Source organism: Chrysochloris asiatica, unplaced genomic scaffold (genome assembly GCF_000296735.1).
Source record: "Chrysochloris asiatica unplaced genomic scaffold, ChrAsi1.0 scaffold00350, whole genome shotgun sequence".
Classification (NCBI taxonomy): Eukaryota; Metazoa; Chordata; class Mammalia; order Afrosoricida; family Chrysochloridae; genus Chrysochloris; species Chrysochloris asiatica.
The window spans coordinates 1,706,450-1,729,881 of record NW_006408868.1 but is presented as its reverse complement, the minus strand read 5'-3'; the positions used below and the strand labels follow the sequence as shown (position 1 = coordinate 1,729,881).

Below are 23,432 nucleotides of genomic sequence, written 5' to 3'. Positions count from 1 at the left end.
CTATAGTCGCCAGAATGGAGGTGCACAGACAGCAAGGGACCAATGAACAGCTACCAAAAGAGAAGACTGTCCACACCTTTATCTCAGCAGTTCTGCCAGGCGTCTGTGGCCGCTCTGATCCTTCCCCCATGTGGTCTTACCCAAGATGGCGGCTCCTGGAGCAGCTGAGCGTCCCGGACTAGAAAGCAATAGATTTCTTGCTTCTGCCACAGAGTCCCCCAGCTGTGAGCCTTCCAACCTTCTAAGTATTCCTTTATATGTGGTTCAGAGTTCTGGGACCATCCCCTGAAACTGCTTGTTCGGGTATTCTGTGTTGTTGTTGGCGGAGCTCTCTGCTATACGTCCACCCGATCCGCCATCTTGTTTGTTCTTTGCCATAGCTGTTTTAAGGGAAGAGGAGGCAGGAAGTATGATGAGACCCAGCATTACCAATGGCCTTGCTTTTACATGGAGGTGAAGCAATGGGGTGATATGCAGGAAAGCAATGATAGAAGTAAGGAAAGACTGGAACCAATATTTCCTAGCTCTCTCATGCTTGTTCTTTATTTTCTCTTTTACAAAGTTGTATGCACAGTAGGTCAGAACACAATCGGGACCAACCCTTTGACCTGTATGCATTCACCTTTCTCAAAATGCTTATAATTTCCAGCTTTTGTTATTATCTGTGGGCTTTTGTAGGCCTTTTAAGCTCGTATACCTTCTTCACAGACTTTTCCATTCAGTGACATTTTCACTTAATATGAAATGACTGCCGAGAGATGAAGTAGTAATGCAGCATATATAAGTGACACATGTATAGGGCACTTTATACTGAAACAGTTGGAATATATCTACATTTCACTTATCAACATTGTTAGAACAACCTGGTCATTATGTGAAACTTAGGATTTTGCAAAAATGGAGACTGACTGTATCATAGCTGCCAAACCTCTGAGAATCATGGCCTCGCCTCATTGATACATAACCTTGGAGTCCTAATGTAGCACTATAGGATAAGCAGTAAACTAACTCCACCAGTCACTCGTGAAAAGCCTTATACAGGGTCGCTATGAGTCAGAACCCACTTTATGGCACTTAACAACAACCGTCACAGCCAGCATTACTCTCACCTCGCACCTTCAAGTTCATTGCATAAAATAGTTGGAAAACAGATTTTTTGTACTATTGCCCTTAATTGTGGAATGTTGGATACCAAGATATCAGTTAAGTGAGAAAGAAGTGTTTGGCTACAGCACTTTCCAACTGCCAACACTTTCCAGGCTCCTGTGCAATGTGGCTGTCTAGGAGGTTCTCCTGGACAAGAATATCAGCGCATTAGAGCGAGTTTTCTGGTTGGGTAGTGTCACTACAATGAGCATTGATGGAAAAAGAGTATAGAGCAGGAGGCTCCCTGCACCACCCATTGTATGTCAAAGCTGCGCTTGAGCGGAGTGTAGTGTGGTGCATATATTGCAGATGCGACTGCGGCTTCCTTGTTGGAGTTTTGATGTTACGGTTTCGGAGGCAGCAGACCTCAGATAGCAAGTCTGGGGTTTGCACCACTGCCTCCACCTCAGTCTACACGCGTCAGTGAGTTGGGATTCAGCAGCTTGGTGTGGGTGTGTGTTGGGGTCCTGCAGACACAGTGTGGGCAGACATAAATGATGGTGTCTTTTCTGTCAAAAGCCCTGTTTTTTCTAATTCTATCCTGAGTCCTCTGTGAGAAACCTCATCAATCAATTACTGGGGGAAAAAACTGATTGTGTTACATGAAGTTAGTGTGAATAGGAATGTTAAATTGCAAAGTCCACTTGGCAAATTACGTATTGATTTTCTTCTACGTATTCTTAGGTAAATAAGTACCCTAAATAGGTAAAAATCTTGAGGGAAACATACAGTAAATACACTTACTATATAGTCTTGCTGTGGAGCTGGGTTTGGGGGTAACTTCTAAAGTTGTCCCGGCTTTATGGTGAGATCTTGTTTTAGTCCCAGGCAGGCATTGCCTTAGGCTGAATTTGATCTGCTATGATGTGAGGCATGAGGGCACAGGGGAGGGGTGAGTTGTTGTTGTTAGGTGCCATTCAGTTGGTACAGACTCAAAGTGACCCTATGCACAACAGAAAAAAGCATTGCCCAATCCTAGGCCAACCTCACAGTTGTTGTCACGCTTCAGCCCATTGATGCTGCCGCTTTGTTAATCCATCGCACTGGGGGGTCTTCCTTTTTTTCTCTGACCCTCCACCTTACCAAATATGATATCCTTCTCCAGTGACTGGTCCCTCTTGACAATATGTCCAAAGTATGAGAGATGAAGTTTGGCCATCCTGGACTCCAAGGAGCTCTCTGGCTATACTTCTGCCAATACAGATCTATTGATTCTTTTGGCAGCCCATGGCACTTTCAACATTCTCCTCCTACACCATAGCTCAAATGCATTAATTCTTCTAGGAGAGGGGTGGGAGGAGGGTAATGTAAAAGTCTCTTGCACTGTTAGAGGGTGTTTGCTCAATCAAGCTCCATTGAGTCATCCCAGGGGGCTCCTTGGACCTCGCTTCCACTGGCTATAACTGCCAATAGTGTTTGGGTGGATCCTTCTTAGCCTAGGACTAAGGTACTGTCCTGATGTCCTGCAGAACCTCCAGGCTCCTGGGCCCACTGTGCCCATCCGCCTTTACTGAGTTCTTTCTCCTTTCAGCCTGGGACAAAGAGCAAAGCCAGTCTATCAGATGTTGGGATGTAGAACAATGCCACAGGCTGTTGTCTCCACCCCACACCTGTCAAACCTTATCCTGTCTCCTCCCCTATCCCCTAAAGGCTTCTTCCTCCCCATCAAGCCATTTCCTACCTATCTTCCAAAAAACTTCCTCTAATGACCTTAGCTCTCTTTGAAGTCAGTGGGACAGTCTGTACTATATACATTAGGTCCTCTTATTGTGCTTAGTTCTGGGTTGGCTGGAATACAGTGGTACATGTGCTATTACGTGGCTGACTGCTCAAGTCCACAGATAACAGTTCACTTTCTAATGGAAAGTTGGCCATAAAGAGAGCAGCAAGGTCTTGGGAGGTGGGTGAAACTGGAATCTTTCTCCTTTTCTTTTCTTTAGCTACTAATACTTAAGCATGCATTTTAAGAAACGGGCGTTCTCTTTTATACAAATACAATACAAATTAATAATGACATTATTACAAATTAATATAACATTATCAGTCCACAGTCCATATTTACATTTCATCAGTTATCCAAATACATAGTTGTTTTTCCTGGTTCAGGGTCACACTTTGTACCTAGTTGCCATATCCCTTTAATCTCCTTTAGTCTGAAACAATAGTTCTGCCTTTTTTTTCCTTGGTCTTCCTTAGCTTGACAGTTTTGAAGGGTACAGGTCAGTGATTTTGTGGCATGTCCTAGGTTGGATTTGTGTGATGTTTTCTCATGATTGCTCAGGTTATGTGTTTTTTGGCAGAGACTCTTTAGTGGATGACATCCTGAGGTACCTGATGTTGGTTTGTCCCAGTGTTGGTGAAGTTGTCCTTAATGACTTGAGTCTTTCCACTGTAAAGTCACAGTTTTCCCTTTTTAATTTAAGTAGTTTGTGGGCATATATTTTGAGACTACATAAGTATAGGACCTATGTTCAGTTTCCTTGAAAAGCCTTCTCTGGTTGGAAGACCAGTGCTTTGGTTAGATTTCGATCTGCTAACAATCTGGTGACAGTACTGAGTCATGTTTCTAGAGTGCTCTTTATATGTCAAATGCTGTGAGTGCTTTCCATATAGTTACTGATTTATTCCTCATATTCACCCACATACCCTGTTTTCTACCTGGGGAAACGGATGCACAGAGCAGTGAAGTAACTTGTCTAAAGTTGCGACAAGCCACTATGTGGCAAACCTGGAATTAAGATCCAGTGTGTCTCATTCCAGTGTTAGGGCTTCCCACTGCTCTGCCGCATTGCCTGTGTGCAGTACATGACAGAGAGACACTGCTTCTCTAACCTCTGGGGCTCTCCTAGCTCTCTGTGTGAAGAGTTCTTCAAAACTTTTAGGTTCCACTGCCCCATATCTGCCCAAGTTTTCACTGAGAGTATCACCACAGTCTTCTGTCCAAGCATGATAGTTGTTGTTGTTGTTGTTAAGTACCGTGGAGTCAGTTCCGACTCATAGTGACCCTGCACAGGGTTTCCGAGGCTGTAAATCTTTACAGGAGTAGAATGCCTCATTTTTCTCCCGCAGAACCGCTGGTGGTTTCGAACTGCTCACCTTGGGTTTGGCAGTCGAGTCGTAACCACTATGCTGCTAGAGCTCCTTAAGCATGATAGAGGGAGCAGTGAAAAGCCAGAGGCTTTTTGTTTTGAGATTGGAATCTAGGAGGGTTTGTCATTCAAGCCAGAGGGATAATTACTACATGGATAAATTTCACATTTAAGCTCATGCAAAAGTAGATGAAGAGGTTTTTGCCCACAAAGGAGTAATGGTATGGAACCAACCCTTCTGTTATAATTAAAGTTTTGAACCCCATTGCCACCGGATTGATTCCGACTCATAGCGACCCTATATAGGGTTTCTGAGGCTGTAAATCTACAGGAGCAGAAAGTTTCATCTTTTCCCCATGGAGCAGCTGGTGGGTTTGAACTGCTCACTTTGAAGTCAGCAGTCCAGTGCTTGTTCTACACTGCCACCAGGCCTCCTTTTCCTTCTGTTATAAACAACCAGAAAATAGGCCAAAATATATGAAACAGGTGTTTTCAGACATTGACTAGCAGGCACCTCAGGAGAGGGTGACCACTATGATCTTCCCTATAGCAATGCCCAGATCTCAGTGTAGTGAGGAAGAACTCAAGTGGACCCCAGTGGTCTTGGTGTATAGTGAAGACAAAGGGAATATTGGGGGGAGGCCAAAGCAGTTAGCATTTGCAGGGTACAATCTGGAGAGGAAAAGCTCTAGACACCTGCTTAGGGGTCTTCAAGTTTTTGTCTGAATACTAATGTGTGCAAACTCAGGAGGCAAAGTAATGAAGAGCTGCTGGGAAGCTGTAAGGTGAACTATTTTCAGGACTAGAATTTGTTTGCATTCTTTTCAGTCTGAATAGAGAGATCTTGTTGAACACCCGAGGCATTTTTGCATTAGACATTTCACAAGAGCCCTGCTGTAATAGTGGGGCTTACCTACCCCTAGAGAAGACTTACTTACGTACATTAGAAACTAATTAAAAATGGATTACAGTTCTAAACACGAAAAGAAGTGAAAACTGTAACACTTGTAGAAGAAAAATCTTTGTGACCTTAGGGTAGACAGATTTCTTGTTGTTGTTAAGTGCTGTCGAGTCGGTTCCGACCCATAGTGATGCTGTACAGGGTTTCCGAGGGTATAAATCTTTACGGGAGTAGAAAGCCTCATCTTTCTCCTGCGGAGCGGCTGGTAGTTTCGAACCGCTGACCTTAAGGTTCGCAGCCCGATTTGTAACCACTACGCTACCAGAGCTCAGATTTCTTAGGATACAAAAATCTTGAGCCATAAAAGGAAAAAACTTTTTAAAAATAAATTGGACTTCATCTCAGCTAAGAACTTCTGCTCTAAGAAAACAAAAAAGCAAGGCACAGACTGGGAAAGATATTTGTAGTATCAATGTCTGACAAAGTTCTTATACCCAGATTATGTGAAGAACTTTTGTAACTCAGTAAAAGACAAACAACCCAATTTAAAAATAGATAAAGGATCTGAATATCCATTATTCCAAAGAAGATATACAATGGCCAGTGAGGTCATGAAAAGATGTTTAATAACAGGAGTCCTCAGTGAAATGCAAATGAAAGAATAATGAACTACCACTACACAACAGCAAAATGACAAAAGTTTAAAAGAATGACAATACCAAGAATTAAAAAGGATGTAAAAACTATAAAAGTAAAAGATGTGTAACAAAAAGGGGGAGAGGTTAATCTTACATTCCAGGAACAGAGGACTCTAAGACCATCGAGAGGAAAGCATGAGCAGAGCTTGGGATCCTAACCAGAGAGCCACCACACCAGAGACAGAGGCAGAGTGATGGCATGGAGCGATAGAGCAGCTGAGGACTCTAGACTCATGGTACAACAGAAAGGGACTCTAGACCTTATGTACAACAGAAAGGGAAAGTGTGCTGGTGGGTAGAAGACTTGCAAAAATGTGCCCTTCCATTGTTTAAACGAATATTTATTTCCGTGTGTTTTGTGTACATTAAAAAAAGAAGGAATGGAGGCAAATACTGTTAACTGATGGTACATGGAGGGGATTGTAATCATTGTAATGAAACAAAATACGATTGGTTGAGTGCAAAACGGATGTTCTGCCATGTAAACAAACCATCGCTTAATTCACAATAAAAGCTTAAAAAAAAAATTAGGATGTTAAGCGACTGGAATAATTCTTTACTTATTGGTGAATGTAAAATGGTACATCCACTTTGGTAAAGTGTTAGAAAGTTTTCTAAAAAATAGCACTTGTGTCCTAGATATTTACCAAGAAAAAATAAAACATGGGGCCACAAAATACTTGTATATGAATAATTATAACAACATTATTCATTATTGTCACAAACAGGATATAACCCAGATGTCCAACATGTAACTAGATTAATTTTGGCCCTATATTTATATAATGATGTTGGCCCAGGATCAGGCAGTGTTTCGTTCTGCTGTGCATAAGGTCACTATAAGTCGGCACCGACTCGATGGCACCTAACAACAACAATTCGTATAATGGGATACGTGTCAGGAAAACAAAGAAATAAACTACTGAAACATGCAGCAACATTGTTAAATCTCAAAAAATATATACTGAGTGAAAGTTTGTTGTTGTTGTTATGTGCCATCGAGTCGGTAGCAATTCATAGCGACCCTGTGTACAACAGAACGAAATACTGCCCAATCCTGGGCCAACCTCACAATTGTTGTCACGCTTGAGCCCATTGATGCTGCTGTCTGGCCAATCCATCTCGCTGGAGGTCTTCCTCTTTTTCTGTGACCCTCCGCCTTACCAAATACAATATCCTTCTCCAATGAATTGTCCCTCCTGACAATATGTCCAAAGTATGAGAGATGCAGTTTGGCCATTTTGGCCTCCAAGGAGCACTCTGGCTGCACTTCTTCCAACACAGATCTGTTGGTTCTTTTGGCAGCCCATGGCACTTTCAATATTCTGCAATACCATAACCCAAATGCATCAATTCTTCTACTGTCTTCCTTATTCACTGTCCAGCTTTTGCATGCAATATGAGGTTATTGAAAATACCATAGTGTGGGTCAGGCACACCTTAATCTTCAAGCTGACATCTTTGCTCTTCAACACTTTAAAAAGGTCTTGTGCAGCAGATTTGCCTAATGTTGTTTGACTCCATTTAAATGAAATTCTAGAAAAGGAATATCTAAGCTACAGTGACAGAGTAGATTAGTGATTGCCTGGGGCTGAAGTTGGGGTGATTATAGTGGGAACAACTGCAAAGAGAACTTTTGGAGTAATGGAAATTTCTAGGTATTGATTATAGTGAGGTTACAGCAGTGTACAACTACCCCCACGTCACTGAACTCTATGTTTAATATGTGATGTTTTTTGGTTTGTAAAGTATACCTTAAAATTGGCTTAAAAGAAAAAAGACAGCAGTGAGAGGAAGCCTTGAAATGATCAAGATATTCTATAAACGCTAACTTGTCAAACAGACTTCAGTTCTCTTTAAAGGAAGATTTCAAAATCTGATTTTAACAATGCAACATGTAATGTCTAACATTCATGAGAAGATCAGATATGTGAAGCAGTAGATTAAAATCCCTACAGAAAAGTTCAGTCAATATAAATAGACCCAGAAATCAGAGATGATAGAATCAACAGAAAATGACTTTTAAACAGCTGTGATAAATATGCAGGATCATAATCAGTAAAATGGAAAATACAGAAATGAACCAAATGAAATTTTTAGAGCTAAAAATGCAATTTTTGAAAAATTCACTAGATGGATTTAACAGATTTAACTCTACCGAAGAATAGACCAGAAAGCAACAGAAGCTATGCAAATTGAACTACCAGGAGGAAAAAAAAAAAATGCAAAAACATTTAACAGACCTTCAGTGGCCCTAGTAGTGTAGTGGGTTACCTGTTGGGTTACTAACCATAAGGTCAGCAGTCCAAATCTACTAGCCACTCTGGGAGAAAGTTAAGACTTTCTGCTCCAGTAAAGATTGACAGCCTTGGAAACCCTATACAAGGCCACTGTGAGTCAGAACCGACTCAGTGGCATGCAGCCGCAGCAGCAGCAGCCATGACTCAAGGAATAATACTGAGGCTAACATTTAATTGGATATTCAGGAAGGAAAGGGCAGAAAATATTTTCAGAAATCGTGAATTAATATTTTCCAAATTTAATGAAAAATACAAAATCGTTACGTTCAAGAAATGTAATGATCGCTATGCAGAATAAACACACCCAAATTGCACTAAGCCACATCATAATCAAATGGTTGAAAAACAATAATAAAAAGAAAATTGCAAATGCAACCAGAGATAAAAAAAAGACATTACACAAGCATAAGAAATAAACCTAAAAACTAGCAGACTTCTCATCAGAAAAGGTTCAAGCTAGAAAACAGTAGGCAATATTTTTTAAAGGCTGAAGGAAGAAACAAACCTATCAACTTCAAACTCTATATAACCACTGAAAAAAACAGCTTTCATAAACGAAGGCTCAAAAAATAAGTGGATGAAGGCACTTCAGGAAGGCAAATTGTTCTAGTCTTTATATACTGCCATTCAGTTTCAGCTCCTAGGCCTGTTTGTAAGTTTGGACATCTTTAATTACATCTTTAATCAGAAGGATGTTTACCTGTGCTTTATTGAGTACGCAAAGGCTTTCGATTGTGTGGATCATGACAAGCTATGGACAACATTGAGAAGTATGAGTATTCCAGAACACTTAATTGTACTTCTAAGAAATCTGTACCTAGATCAAGAAGCAGTTGTTTGAACAGAACATGGGAACACTGAATGTTTTAAAATTGGGAAAGGTGTGAGATGGGTTGTATTCTTTCACCATACTTGTTCAACCTGTATGCTGAGCAAATAATCCGAGAAGCTGGGTTCTATGAAGAAAAACGTGGCATCAGGATTGGAGGAAGACTCATTAACAACCTGCAATATGCAGATGATACAACCCTTGATCGCTGAAAGTGAAGAGGACTTGAAACATTTACTTATGAAGATTAAAGAGCACAGCCTTCTTTATGGATTACATCTCAATGTCAAGAAAACAAAAATCCTCACCACTGGACCAATAAACAACATTCTTATCAATGGAGAAAAGATTGAAGTTGTCAGGGACTTCATTCTTCTTGAATCAACTATCAACACTCATGGAAGTAGCAGTCAAGAGATCAGACGACGTATTGCACTGGGCAAATCTGCTGCACAGGAACTTTTTAAAGTATTGAAGAGCAGAGATGTCAGCTTGAGGACTAAGGTGCGCCTGACCCAGGCCATTGTGTTTTCAGTAGCCTCATATGGATGCGAAAGCTGGACAGTGAATAAGGAGGATCGTAGAAGAATTGATGCCTTTGAGTTGTGGTGTTGGAGGAGAATACTAAAAGTGCCATGGGCTGCCAAAAGAACCAATAGATCTGTTTTGGAAGAAGTGCAGCCAGAGTGCTCCTTGGAGGCCAGGATGGCTAAGCTTTGTCTCTCCTACTTTGGACATATTATCCGGAGGAAACAATCGTTGGAGAAGGATGTCATGCTGGGTAGGGTGTAGGGTCAGAGAAAAAGAGGAAGACCCCCAACGAGATGGATCAGCCAGGTGGCATCACTGATGGACTAAAGTGTGGCAGCGATAGTGAGGTTGGCCCAGGATCGAACATTGTTTCGTTCTGCTGTGCATGGGGTCGCTATGAGTCGGTTCCGACTCGATGGCACCTGACAACAACAACAACAGTTATATTCTCACGAGTTAAGTCTGACAGAAGAAAATTGCATAAGTTGGGAGAAATTGAGTTAACTTTCTAACTTTAAAAACTACTGTCACAATAACAAAGCATGCAGGAATTATAATTTTGGCTCTAAGAGGCCAAGCAGGAAAATCATGATCTCCAAACCAAGTTGGTTGCCATGAAGTTGATTTCACCTGTTGACACAAGTGATTTGCATTTGATGGCTAACCTCAGAGTTGCTGGTTTGAGCCTGTTCAGAAGGCTCTGTGGAAGAAAGGCTTAGCAATTTACTTATACAGCAGTTCTGTATAAGACTTAGGGTCACCAAGGATTCTTGTGATCTCAGCGTCTCCTGTTTATTAGCATTTCTCTGTTCTTCCTTACTCTTCTGTGGCATGCTATAATTGTTCTAGAAGTAGCAATACAGGAAGGGGAAGCTCCTTTAGAGATAGACAAAAACACTGGAGTGACTACTTCTAATGCCTTGTTCTTTTTTCCTACCTTGGAGGGCTGTTAACCTAATTGTTATTGTTATGTGCCATTTATAGAGTTTCTGAGACTGTAAATCTTTGTGGGAGCAGAACGCCTCATCTTTTTCCTGTGGTATGGTGGGTAGGCTCAAAGCACCAACCTTGTGGTTGGTTCATGGTCTGGTGCTTAGCAAAGCAGCAACTTTTAGTTCCCCTTTGGAAGTCATCCATTTTCTGATCAGTAAAGATTTCCTGAGAACTTCAAATGGCACTGTGGCAGCCAACCTCCATGATGGACACCAAGCCTTGTGGAGTCCCTTTCCAAATTGTACCAAGGTTACTCGATGTGGTCACTAGGAAGTGGCAGAAACAATAGCATGTCACTTCCAAGATTCTATTATAAAAAAATATGCCACATCGCCTATGTTGAGTGCACCCTCTTGCTTGCTCCTTCTTGTATTGCTGCCTCTGGAGGAGACCAACTATCCCAGTGTCTTGAGAACACTAGGAAAGCCCTCTGGAGAGGCTGGCTTAGCAAGGAGCAGAGGATTCCTCTCATGGGAGTAAACCTTCTCAGAAATGGATCTTTCAGGTCCAGTCAGGGCTTCAGATGCACCTGCTCTGGCTTGACTACAGCATCACAAGAGACCCCAAGCTAGAACCAGCAGGCCACCCTGATAATAAATGTTCATTGTTTTAAGCCACTAGGTTGTGGAGTTATACAATAATAACTAACATAGCAAAGTATAAGAAAAGTAGAAATCTTGACTCCTCTTCTCCAAGAGTCTAAGTCTATAGTCTACTTGGCAAATCACATGAACTTTAACTATCCCAAGCTTGTATGCTGAGTGGGTAGAGAAGGTTGATTCTGGTATATCTACCTAGTAGGTACAAAAGTGAGAACCTGTCCATTGGATTTCTGTCTTGATGAGCAGGGTTTCCAGATCACTGAGTGGGTTGGTGGAGATTTCTCTTAAGCTCTTGAGAGTGATTGAAACAAGTCTACGTTACATCTCATCCAAGACAGGAATCAGCTACTTCTTCTCCTTAAGGGTTTTGGAGGGGAGGTTTGTCAGATTCATATTTGCCTTGCCCTTTAGCACAAACCATTCTGATTGCTCACTGCTTGTGTTTCTAACCATAAGAAATCTGAGCTGCTACAATCTACACTGGATTATAGAGCAAAGATGAATTATAGATTATTTTGTTGCATAATGAGCCTTTGTGTAATGACTAATAATGTAATGGCTTATAATCGAAATGGAGCCTACACATTCTGGGCAGGGTGACTTTTTGCACATTTTCAGACGTCTCAATTGCCTAGTGTTTTTTCAGCACTGCACCACCTTTGTAGGAGTCCTGCTTCGGTGCTGTGGGATAAGGTTGATTTGAACCACAAGGTGGTTGGTTTCTTGGAAACCCTATATGGGGTCGCTATGAGTCAGAACTGATTTGATGGCCCTTAACAATAGTGACAATAGTCACCTTTGTAAGGAGACAGCTGATGGGGCTTCCCTTTTACCCCTCCAGTGTTACAGTTCTTGTTGTGTACAGAGCTTGCCTGAACCTTTCTTCCTTGCTCTGAGCACTCCAGTAGGTCTTTCCTCACCACCTGCTCTTCTCCTAGAATGGTCTCAGGTACAGTCACCACTCTCCTGGTGAGAAAAAAAATTAATTCTGCTTTCTATGGGTTCTATACTTACCCACTCACATGGGTGGTGCAAGCTGACTGTAGGGTTACCTGCCCAGTTAGTACAGCCTCTGGCTTCTTTTGCACAGCGCCAGGTGAGGTAAGACCCTTAGCTAAGTCTCCTGAAGACTGCTTGGTCAAAGAGCAATCCAAAGATTGCATGTTGGTTAGATTTCTCAAGTGAACTGTTGCCCAACTAAGGCATCTTCACTGGAACTGTCGCCTAGTTGGAGGATCTGAGGTCAAGTAGGTGTTAGCTGGGCTCTGAATCTCTTTTTTAACCCAGAATCTTGTGGAGTGGACCTGCCCTTTCTCTCTAGGAGCTGGCATATGGCATAGGCAGGCCTGTTTCACATGAAAAGTAGCAGTGAATTTATGTTCATACTAGACTTCTAGGGAGGCTGAAACCAAGGATGACACAGCTCTGATAATCTTTATGCCTCTCTCCAGAAACCAGTTGCACACGTGGCTTCCCCTTATTGCATGTAGCTATGGTTCATAGCCCTCAAGGAAAGAGACTGGGGGCAGACCTCTGTGCTGTCTGCCCAGCCTTAGTGCCTTGGAGCCAGCCACTCACTATATTCTGCCAAATAGGACAAAAACAAACCCAACTAAACCCTTGCCAATGAATCAATTCTGACTCATAAGCATCCCTATAGAACAGAACAAAACTGCCCCATAGGGCGTAGTGGTTACGAATCGGGCTGAGAACTGCAGGGTCAGCAGTTCGAAACTACCAGCTGTTCCGCGGGAGAAAGATGAGGCTTTCTGCTCCTGTAAAGATTTACAGCCTTGGAAACCCTGTACAGGGTCGCTATGAGTCGGAACTGACACCACGGCACGTAACAACAACAACAAATCTTTACAAAAGCACATCTTGCACTTTCAAAGTAGCTGATGGGTTCAAATTGCAGACCTTTTGGTTAGTACCTGAGTGCTTGTCTAATAGCACAAGGGATGCTAAAATATTTAATTTGACAGTGTCTCACATGACCACCATGCTACATTATGGTCATTTTCCCAGTGTTTCAGTGAAGGAAAGTTTGAAGGTTCCAAGCCAATAGACTAACAAAATGAGCAGGAATCCTAATTTGTCTCCTTTCCCACCTTTCCTAGGGCAGTTTCATGCTCTCTGTCATAAGAGCCTTGGTTTATTTACATTGTATTCCCACTGTGCTGGCGTACACACTCCTGGTGTTCCCTCTACCCCCATACCTAAGCACAGAAGATGGGAAAGTTACTGTGAGAGGAGCCCCTGCATGCCAGAAATTGTCACTCAGGAACATTCTGAATGGGATTCTCACTGCTGGCCAAGGAGGGCTACAGATGTTTTAGCCCATGGCGTAACTGATTTCCTTTGGGATTATCATTGTAAACTTAAGCTTTCCTTGTTTGCCCTCTGCTGCCTGCTTCTTGTACTACCTTGATTCTTCCTAGGCCTTGGGACTAGGGAGGGGAATTCCATCACTTCTGCTCAGATGCTGGTTGTATTATTAGAAAGGAGAAGGCTCTGAGTGCCTACTTCTCTGGGTGAGGAGTAAGTAGGAGAAAGTCTTAAAAGTAGTTAGCATGGGTAAGTGTGCAGCACCCTCACAAAGACAGATAGTGCTACTGTGACAACCCCTTGCTTGCCCAGCATTGAGAGCCCCTCTGAAAACCAGCATGAACTGTGTACTTGGGCTCTCCTACCACTATCTCTTAAGGCACAAGGGCACATTGGCTCTTATCTGTTGAAAAGTTTAGAGCATGTGATCTTTTGAAACACTAGGAACTGCTCCCCTGTATTTGAACTTTCACTTGACCTTTTTGTGTAGCTTTGTAACGAGCCGTTTCTTTTGACTTTAGGTGAATGCCCTCATGCAAACAGTGGAGATGTTTCTGTTAAGAGCCATCAGTACACAAGTGCATTTAGGAAGGCTTTCAGGATAACTAGGTGTACAAGCACAGACTCTGGGTTAGAGGACTGAGATGGTACCCACCCCCTGGTTTTCAAATGCATGGGTACCAGCATCAAGCTGCCTAAATTTGAACCCCTGCTGTACCATTGATTAACTGTGTGATTTTTCTCCAGTGGCCTTTTTCCCTTTGAGATTATGTCTTGTCTTCAAAATGACGAAGGTGTCACTAACTGTCTTGTTGGGTTGTTGTAACAATTAAATAAGGTAATATGATGAATAGAGTTTCTGGGTAGTACAAACAGTGCACTCGCTGCTAACTGAAAGGTTTGAGCCCACCCAGAGGCATCTTGGAAGAAAGTCCTGGCCATCTACTTCCCCAAATCCAGCCATTGAAAAACCAATGGAAACCCCCTTCTAAGACTGAAACTCAAAGGAACCCATGAGAAAGAAGTAGAATATACTTGTGGTAAATTCCTCGGTCTACTTTAGGTGGAAGTAGGGGAAATGCAGCAATGAAGACATGAGCTGAGTTTGGCCCTGCTCTATTGGTACCTGATGATCTTGAGATAAGAGAGAGAAGAGGAAGGGCTGGCTGGTCTGACATTTAGAAAAATGTGTGTACCCCTGAGGGCTAGGACTGAGAGTGAAGTGGCCAGCTGGTTTGCAGTGTATGGAAGTGTGCGTAAACTCTCAAACTTGCAGTTAATACCCTTTTGACCTAGCATAGATGGCTAGTTGACCAGAAATCGAACCAAGGAAGATAAAGATGTTTGACATTGAGAACAAGTACAAATTGACGAACTAGACTTTTGCCTATGAATGCAGTGATGTTCAAACTTCCAACCGGAATGGAAGGATTCCTCATATCAAGAAACAACCTTGTTTCCTCAGTGTCCTGGGTTAATAGGGCCGAGAATTTTAGACAGTGGCTATCAAAAATGGGGTTGTTGTTGTTAAGTGCCATCGAGTCGATTCCCACCCATAGCGACTCTGTATAGGGTTTCCAAGGAACAACTGGTGAGCTTGAACCACCGGCCTTCCCGTTTAAATGACTTTGTAGTCTGACACATTAGCCCACAGCACCACACCAGGACTCCAAAAATGAGGTGGTAGGGGGGACCTACAAAGGCACGAAGTAGCTGACTTAACAAATTTTCATGAGTGTGCTTAGTTGCATTATGGTGACGGGGAGAGAGACATAGAAAGCAGAAGGGTTAAGAAAACAAGATCCTTTAATATACTGTCTACAAGAGACATATCAAAAAGATGGAGACAGCCTAAATACCCAACAACAGAAGAGTGGCTAAACAAACTTTGGTACATATACACAATGGAATACCACAAAACGTTGAAGAATATTGATGAATCTGTGAAACACTTCACAACATAGTTGAACCTGGATGACATTATACTGAGTGAAATTAATCAATCACAAATGGAAAAATATTAGACACCCCTCCCCATGATTGAAGCTCAAAGGGAACACGTAAGCAGTCATGTAAGCTTGCTAGTGACCACATTGGTCTACTGGTGAGTGGAAGAGTGGGGAAAAGCAGCAATGAAGAAATGGTCTGAGTTCATCCATGTTCCCTAGACTCCTGATGACCTGTTGATGAGAGCAAAGAGGAAGGACTGGTTAATCCAAAGTGTGGTGAAACCTGAGGACACTTCGGCCCACAGAGGGCTAGAGCTGAGAGTGATGCATCCAGCTGATATGAAGTGTGGGGAGATGCACAAGAACATCCAAACTTTCAGATAGTACCCATTTGACCTAGCCTCAATGGTTTGATTATCAGAACTCAACTAGAGGAAGATAAAAAAAAAAATTTTTTTTTTTTTTTTGATAAAGGAAACGAGGGTAAATTGCTACAATTTGATGAACTTGACCTATACTCATGGATGTAGTACCTGAAGGTACCAATAGAAAGGGAAGGAGTGTTCACATCAAGTGTCAATCCTATCCCCTCTGTATACAGGGTAGATAGGGAGGGGCAACTTAGACATTGGCTACCTAAAATGAGGGGGCAATAAAGGCACAAAGTGGCTGGCTTACAAGTTTTCAAGAGGGAATTTAGTTTAAGAGTGTGTGGGGGAGATAGAGTCCCCACTAGATTAATAGTTTTTATCTTGTCTAGATGGGTCTGGTTAAAAGAGATGGGGATAAGATTCTTATGATTCAATAGTGAGTGACTGTTATCATGACTAATTGCAATTTTACAATTGTAAAAGCAGAAGTTTTGTAACTAAAATGGGGGAGTAGTTAATCTTACAGTCCAGAAATAGAGGACCGTAGGACCATCAAGGGAGAAAAGCACAAGTGGAATGTGGGACCCTAGCTAGAGAAACAGCGACACCACAGATGGAGGCAGAGATGGGAACATGGAGAGAAGGAGCAGCTGAGGACTCTGTAGATTCATGGAAAGAGAGGAACTGAGTGCTGGCGGCCAGGAGGCAGGCTTGCAGAATGTGCCCTTAAGTGGTTTAAAGTATTATATATGCTTGAGTGTTTAAAAAATTAAAATAAAAAAGAGCTAACTTGAATAGAGAGAAATATTGTTAAATTGATGGTACATGGAGGGGATTATAATCTTTGTAATGAAACAAAGTATATTATTTGATGAATGTAAAACTGATGATCTGCCCTGTAAATATTCATTCAATTCACAATAAAAACTTTAAATATATATATAAGACCAGTGTTGTAAAAAGTTTTATTCATAAAAGAAAAATCAATGATGGTTACAGGTGGGAGGGAAAATTATTCACAGGCTAAAAGGTAGACATATGTTAACATGGGTGGCAGGACAGGCAATATATAGCAAGAGGGAAGTTAGAAGTTAGTAGAGGAAAGTTGAAGGTAGCAGGAGACACAGGGAGGAATACAATAGATAAAGTGAATAGAGGTAAATACTGTTACCTGTTGGTGCATGAATGCAATAGATAAAGTGAATACAGGTAAATACTGTTAACTGTTGGTGCATGAAGGGGATTGCAACCAAGTATTGAGGCAAAGTATATGATTTGTTGAATGTAAAACTGATGATTTGCTCTGTAAACCTTTACTCAATTCACAATAAAATGTTGAAGAAAAACAAAAAAACCAACCACCTTTGGAGTATAGTTCTACTCTAACACACATGAAGTCACTATGAGTCAGAATCAACTCAATAGCAACTGGTTTATTGTGTTTAGCACAAAGTCTGGTGCTACATGCTGGGTGCTGAGTATTTGTTAGCTCTCTGAGGCTGTTAGCTCACCCTTTGCAAGGCTGGCTGGCTGGCTTCCACAGCAGACAGTTTTGGAGAGGCAGAACCACTTACGCTATATCACTGCTTATTAGAATTAGAGAAAATATGATAACTTCATTCAGTACAGTAGTCCATGTTCATATATAGGAACTGGAACTATTGATTGGCTTACCTGAGACTTCCTAGCAGGTTGAAGGCCACACCAGGATGATAACCCATACGTTCTGCCTCCAGAACCTCTGCTATCTCCCCTCTGTCATTATGCTTGCTGCCATTTCATGTGCTTGTCTTATTAGTTTGTCCATGGAATTTGCTTTAGACCATGGAATGAGAAAGGGAAATCTTTCCACCCTTTGCCAGCTTGGTCTTGATGGTCCAAGAACAACCTAGAACAACAGCTGATGAGAGGGGGCTTGAGTGTGTGGAGATGTTTATAAGCTCGTAATGAATAGTGTAGGGGCTTTCTTCCTTCCTGCTCCTTCCCATCTACCAGTTCGGGTCTGGCAGAGGAAGGCACAGGGTTTCCCAATCCTGAGTAGTACTATGGGAGGCAGAGTGGTAGCAGGAGTAGCCCTGTACCATGGCCTCTATGGCTAAACTTCTTAGTTTTAACCTGCATTGAGTTGATTTCTTACCACAAGCCTTGAAATCTTAGGGCATGTATGTATTACAGATATAGACACCAGCCACCTTCATTGTAGAATTACATTCTTCAATTATTTTTCTATCTGTATTTAAATTTTCTGAGAAGATTGTTTTAAAGGCTTTTTTTGGGTGGGAGATGGGGCAGGTTTGAATTGCACATAAAGGTTTGAGTTTCACAGTTTTACATTTTGTGCCAAGAGGCCAACCTCAAGTCCACCAAGAGGCTGCACTTTGCCGTTAGGCGGTGAGAGGCAGCTGCAGCCTCGTGTCTGGTCCAGTGGGGCTTTGGCAAGTTCTTTCATCATTGCTCTCAGCACCAGTTTTCATAATCTAGGATTGGTGTCAGTAGTGATTGAGTTCATTTGTCTGGCGTGCTTGGAGCAGTCAATATTGCTGATGATGGTGATGACGACTTACCTGGTTAGGCTTTTTCAAAGTCTTTGAAAGAACTCCATTGAATGCATATTGAGTTCTGGTAGTAGGAACACAGAGTTTGTTTTCAAAGGTGAAGCAGGGTACTGTTGAAGGCCATGTTGCATGTGAACCTGGCCTAGTCAGTCATGCACACTTGTGACCAGAACGTACCAACTGCTCACAGGAATGTAGCATGATCCTAAAACTGCTGGATAAAGGAGGTGGAGTTGGGGGTCACCTTCACTACTGCAGGGGATGACCTAGAGACTTACCACCTGTGGTGTCATCTTTTTACACCTGCCAGCACAATGGTTAAAGAACTCTGCTGCTAACCAAAGCATCAGAGATGAACTACCGCCACTCACAGGAAAAAGATGAGGCATTCTTCTTCTGTAAAGATTAACAGCCTTGGAGTCGTTCTACTCTGTTCTTTAGAGTCTCTGTGAGTCAGAATCAACTAGACAGTGGGTTTGGGTTTTAACAGTCATCTTTGTGGATGAAACACAGGACACTTGGACTTTTCCCCTAGTAAAATTCCTGGATTTGCGTGATGCAGTTACGTAAATTAGAAACCTTGTGTCCAGCTCTTTGGCAACTGTGTTTAACTCTTGGTGGTTAGAAATATAGGCAGACCACCACCCTTTCCTTCCAGGTTCAAGAAGCTTTTAGAAGCAAGATTCAAGGGGTACAGGAAGGAAAATCCCACCTTCAATTAGCAGTTTGCTATTGTGTGGTGGTTACGAATCGGGCTGCGAACCGCAAAGTCAGCGGCTCGAAACTACCAGCTGTCCCGCGGGAGAAAGATGAGGCTTTCTGTTCCCGTAAAGATTTACAACCTCGGAAACCCTGTTCAGGGTCGCTATGAGTCGGAACCGACTCCGTGGCACATAACAACAACAATTGTGTGGTGGCAGGATTTAGGGGTGTCTCTTCTGCCTAGAGGAAGCAGGCTTCATGCTGCCTGATTTGAGGGTCAGCTTCTGTGGTGGGGTTGGGCCAGGGTCTTCTAATGTTATCTCTGAGAATTGCAGACACTCTAGCAGGCCTTTTTCTGTCCAGCTAGCTGTGAAGCCACAGTAAAGATGAGTTCTTTCAATAAAGACCTTTTTTAGTCAAAGGCCTCTTATCTGACACAAGTGGCATTGATTAGTTGGTTTTATTTATTTTTATATTTTTATTGTGGAAAATATGTATTACCGAAATTTGCCGCTTTATTTATTTCTAAGTGTTTAATTCAATGAGTAACTGTATTCACCATGTTGTGCAGCCATCACCACTATTTCATCACCCCAAAGAGAAATTTAGTACCCTTCAGCATTCCCCTGCCCCAACCCCTGCTAACCACCTGTACACTTTGTATGCATGTGTCTATTCCAGATACCTTGTAGAAGTGAGGATCTTGCAATGTTTGTCCTCTTGTGTACGACTTCACTCAGCATAAGGTTGTCACGGTTCATTCATGTATCAGAACTTCATTTCTCTTTATGGTTAAATCATATTCCATTGTATAGATTCACTGTGTTTTGTTGACCCATTCATCTGTTGATGGATGCTGGTGGTTTCTACCATTCAGTTATTGTTGATTGTGCTGAAATGAACACTGGTGTACATAAAGTTGGTTAATTTCTATAAAAGAATCCTAAAAAATTCTACATATATACAATAAAGGTTTTTTTTAACTTATGAGTGCTAGCTTCAGATGTGAGGGGAGCCCTTGGCATAGCTGACAGGACCACAGTGGGACATTTGTTCACCAGAGGTGATAATGAAACTATTTGAGACCCTCCTTGATTTGAACTAAGAATGGGTTGAAGTGATGGATTTTCCATCTCTAGGTCTAGTGAGTTCTGCCTGCTGGAATCTTTTTTTCTCAGAAGGAAATTTACTAAGTGTGCTGAGTATAAGAAAGGCTATTAATTACCTGATGTGCAAAATTATAATTTAGTTGTTTTTAATTATTGTTTTTAGTAGCAGAACCCTTTTCCTAATTAATCTCTTTTAGACGTTTGTTTTTTTAGTATAAGCTCATTACAAACAACAAAACATTATGGAAATACCTAACATATAAACTAAAAGTTCATTGTAATTTCTTACTCTAGAGAGGTAACCAAAAGTTGCCCTGGTGGTACCATGGTTAAGCGCTTAGCTGTTAACCAAAAGGTCGGTGGTTCAAAACAACCTGCCTCTCTCTGGGAGAAAAGACTTGGTGGTCTGCGCCTGTAAAGATTACATCCTTAAAGTCCTAAGGGACAGTACTACTCTGTTCTAGAAGGTTACTATGGGTTGGAATTGATTGGTTAGCAAACAACAACAGAGAGCTAACCATAGTTAACATAAATACTCAAAAGTCTGTGGAAAGCAAAAACAAATACAGGTTAACAGATTATTATTGTGTGTGCCTCCAGATTTCTTATGTACGTGATGTTGTTGTTGTTTTGCTTGTTTGTTATGTGTTGTTGAGTCAGTTCCGACTCATAGAGACCCTGATAGGGCTTTTAAGAGCAGATGGTGAGTTTGAACTGCCCACCCGACAGTTAGCAGTCCGGTGCTTATCTTACAGCCATGGCCATGTATGTAGCATTTTAAAAACTAAAAATCGGTTGAAACTATACATTGCTGTTTTGGTGACATGGGTATTTTCCCATTTCAGACAAGTTGATCTGCCTCGGTTTTTTCTTTTCTTTCTTTTAATAGTTGTATTGAGGTATTACTTTTGTTAAGTGCTGTCAAGTCAATTTTGACCCATAGCGAACCTATGTAGGGTTTCCAAGGAACAGCTGGTGAGCTAAAATTCGCCACTTCATGCATACAATGTTCTTTTTAACCTCTACTGATGAACATTTAGGCAGTTTCTGTGTTTTCTACTACTATAAACACAGCTGGGGGTGCTGGTGTAGCACTGTAGTATAAGCACTGTACCACAAAGTTGATTTGAACCACAGGGTCGGCACTTCAGATGCACCAGTCATTCCTCAGAAAGCCCAATCAGGGTTGCTATGAGTTGGAACTGACTCAACGGCACTTAACAACAATAACAAAACACGGCTTCAGTGAATACTCTTTTTCACAGGCTTTTGAGCATTTGTGTGGTTATAACTATAAAAAAGGAGCTCTGGTAGCATAGTGGTTACAAGTCGGGCTGCCAGCCTCAAGGCCAGCAGTTCAAAACTACCAATGGTTCTGCGGGAGAAAGATGAGGCGTTCTGCTCCCATAAAGATTTATGGCCTCGGAAACCCTGTGCAGGATCACTATGAGTCAGAACTGACTCCACGGTACTGAACAACAACTATAAAAAAAATCCTAGAAGTGCAGTTTTTGGGTGACATTTTATAAACATTTTAAATCATATTAATAGACACTGCCAGCATACCTGCTGTAACTTTTCAAGTGATGTGTGGTTTGATAGAACAAAAAGACATACGTTGAACACCCACACTTGCAGATAATACCCACTTGACCTGGCTTCAATGACTGGATGATCAGAGCTCAACTAGAAGAAGAAAGAAAAGGAAAAAAAGAGTAATCTGATACAATTTGATGAATTTGACCTACACCTATGGAAGCAGTAGCTCAAAAGAGGGAACAAATTCTTATAGCACGAATCATTCCCACCCCCTCCATACACAGAGTAGACAGGGATGGGCAACTTGGACATTGGCTACCCAAAATGGGTGGGTGGGGGTGGCTACAAAGGCAAGAAGTGACTGGCTTACAAGCTTTCAAGAGGGAACCTAGGACCAGGGGGCCTGGAGGATAGCAGAATCTCCAGTGAGTAGTATCCAGTCTGCCTAGGTGGAGCTGATGAAATGAAATGCAGATGGGTCTCTTTTGATACAATAGTGAATAATTGTTATCAGGACTGATTGTGAAGGTTGGAAATGTAAAGGTAAATGTTTTATAGTAAGGAAGGGAGGGAATAACTTTACAGTCTATGAGCGGAGGTCCCTAGGACCATCAACAGAGAAGAGCCGAGAGCGGGACCCTACCCAGAGAAGCAGTGATGCCTGAGATGGAGGCAGAGACAATGGAGCGATGGAGCAACTGGGGACTTTAGATCCAGAGAGGGATAGCCACTGTGTGCTGAAGACTGGGGGGAGGGGGGGAAGGGGGGATGTTAGTGTAGGGGGCAGGTAGGCTTGCAGGGTATACCCTTTGGTTGGTTGATTATGCATGGAGGGGATTGTAACCATGGCAGTGAGAGACAATATACGATAGAATGAATGTAAAACTAATGTTCTCCCATGTAAACTATCATATAATTCACAATAAAACACTGATTTAAAAAAAAAAAATACATCAATGTCTCCCGTAAGAGTAGAGGAAATTCCTAAATTGTTTACTCAGGGATATGGAATAGAAGTGCAATGGAAACAAATCTGGAGCAGCACATTTCTGAGTTCCCAGGGCCTAGAGAGTCTCTAGCTCCCTGGGCACACTGGCTCACAGGATGGGTCCTTCTAGGACAGCCCATAAATAGACTTAGTTTTCATCAGTATTCGGGAAGAATTTGTACTAGCAACTAAGTCTGCAAGGAAGTTTGTCGGGAGCCAGCCCCAGCAAACTTATTCCAGGGTTTTTTTCGAAGACGGGTGTGGTTGTCGGTGATAAGAATTACACGGAGTCATGGGTCTTAATTCAAATTCTTTTTACATGCTTTAATATTCTTATTTCTATGCTACTCTACTACTCTACTTCTCTCATTCTTTACTGCCCTGCTCATTTTTTACCCTCCTGCTTATTCTTTTCTCCCCTTCTCTCCTGCTCATCTCTTCTGCTGCTTTACTAGCTTCCCCTCCTTCCATTTCTTTATGCCTCTTTCTCTACGTTACTCTTATTCTTTTTCTTTCTACACTACTACTCCTAATTATCTACATTACTGCTTTCACTACTCCACTCCCCTGCTCCTTCTCTGCATTACTCCCTCTATCCCTCCATTCTTTTCTCCTTCTACTTTCCTCTGCTTACTCTTACCTCTACCTTTCTTGCCTCTACTTCTACTTGCTTATTCTATCTTACAACCCCCTTATATACCATTACAAAAAATATTGCTTTCATAGTAATCAATGACATCAAAATACAATCAAGTCTGGGACACATTCCTCATGATTTACAACTCTTAAATTTACAACAGGGATG

General features: G+C 41.9%; 1 protein-coding gene across 1 annotated transcript in view; it reads left to right on the top strand.

Annotated features, from left to right (window-relative positions):
• TMEM110 (transmembrane protein 110) overlaps nucleotides 1–23,432 on the top strand; it is a 99,481-nt gene that overhangs the window by 21,920 nt on the left and 54,129 nt on the right. The gene's annotated exons all lie outside the window — the stretch shown is intronic.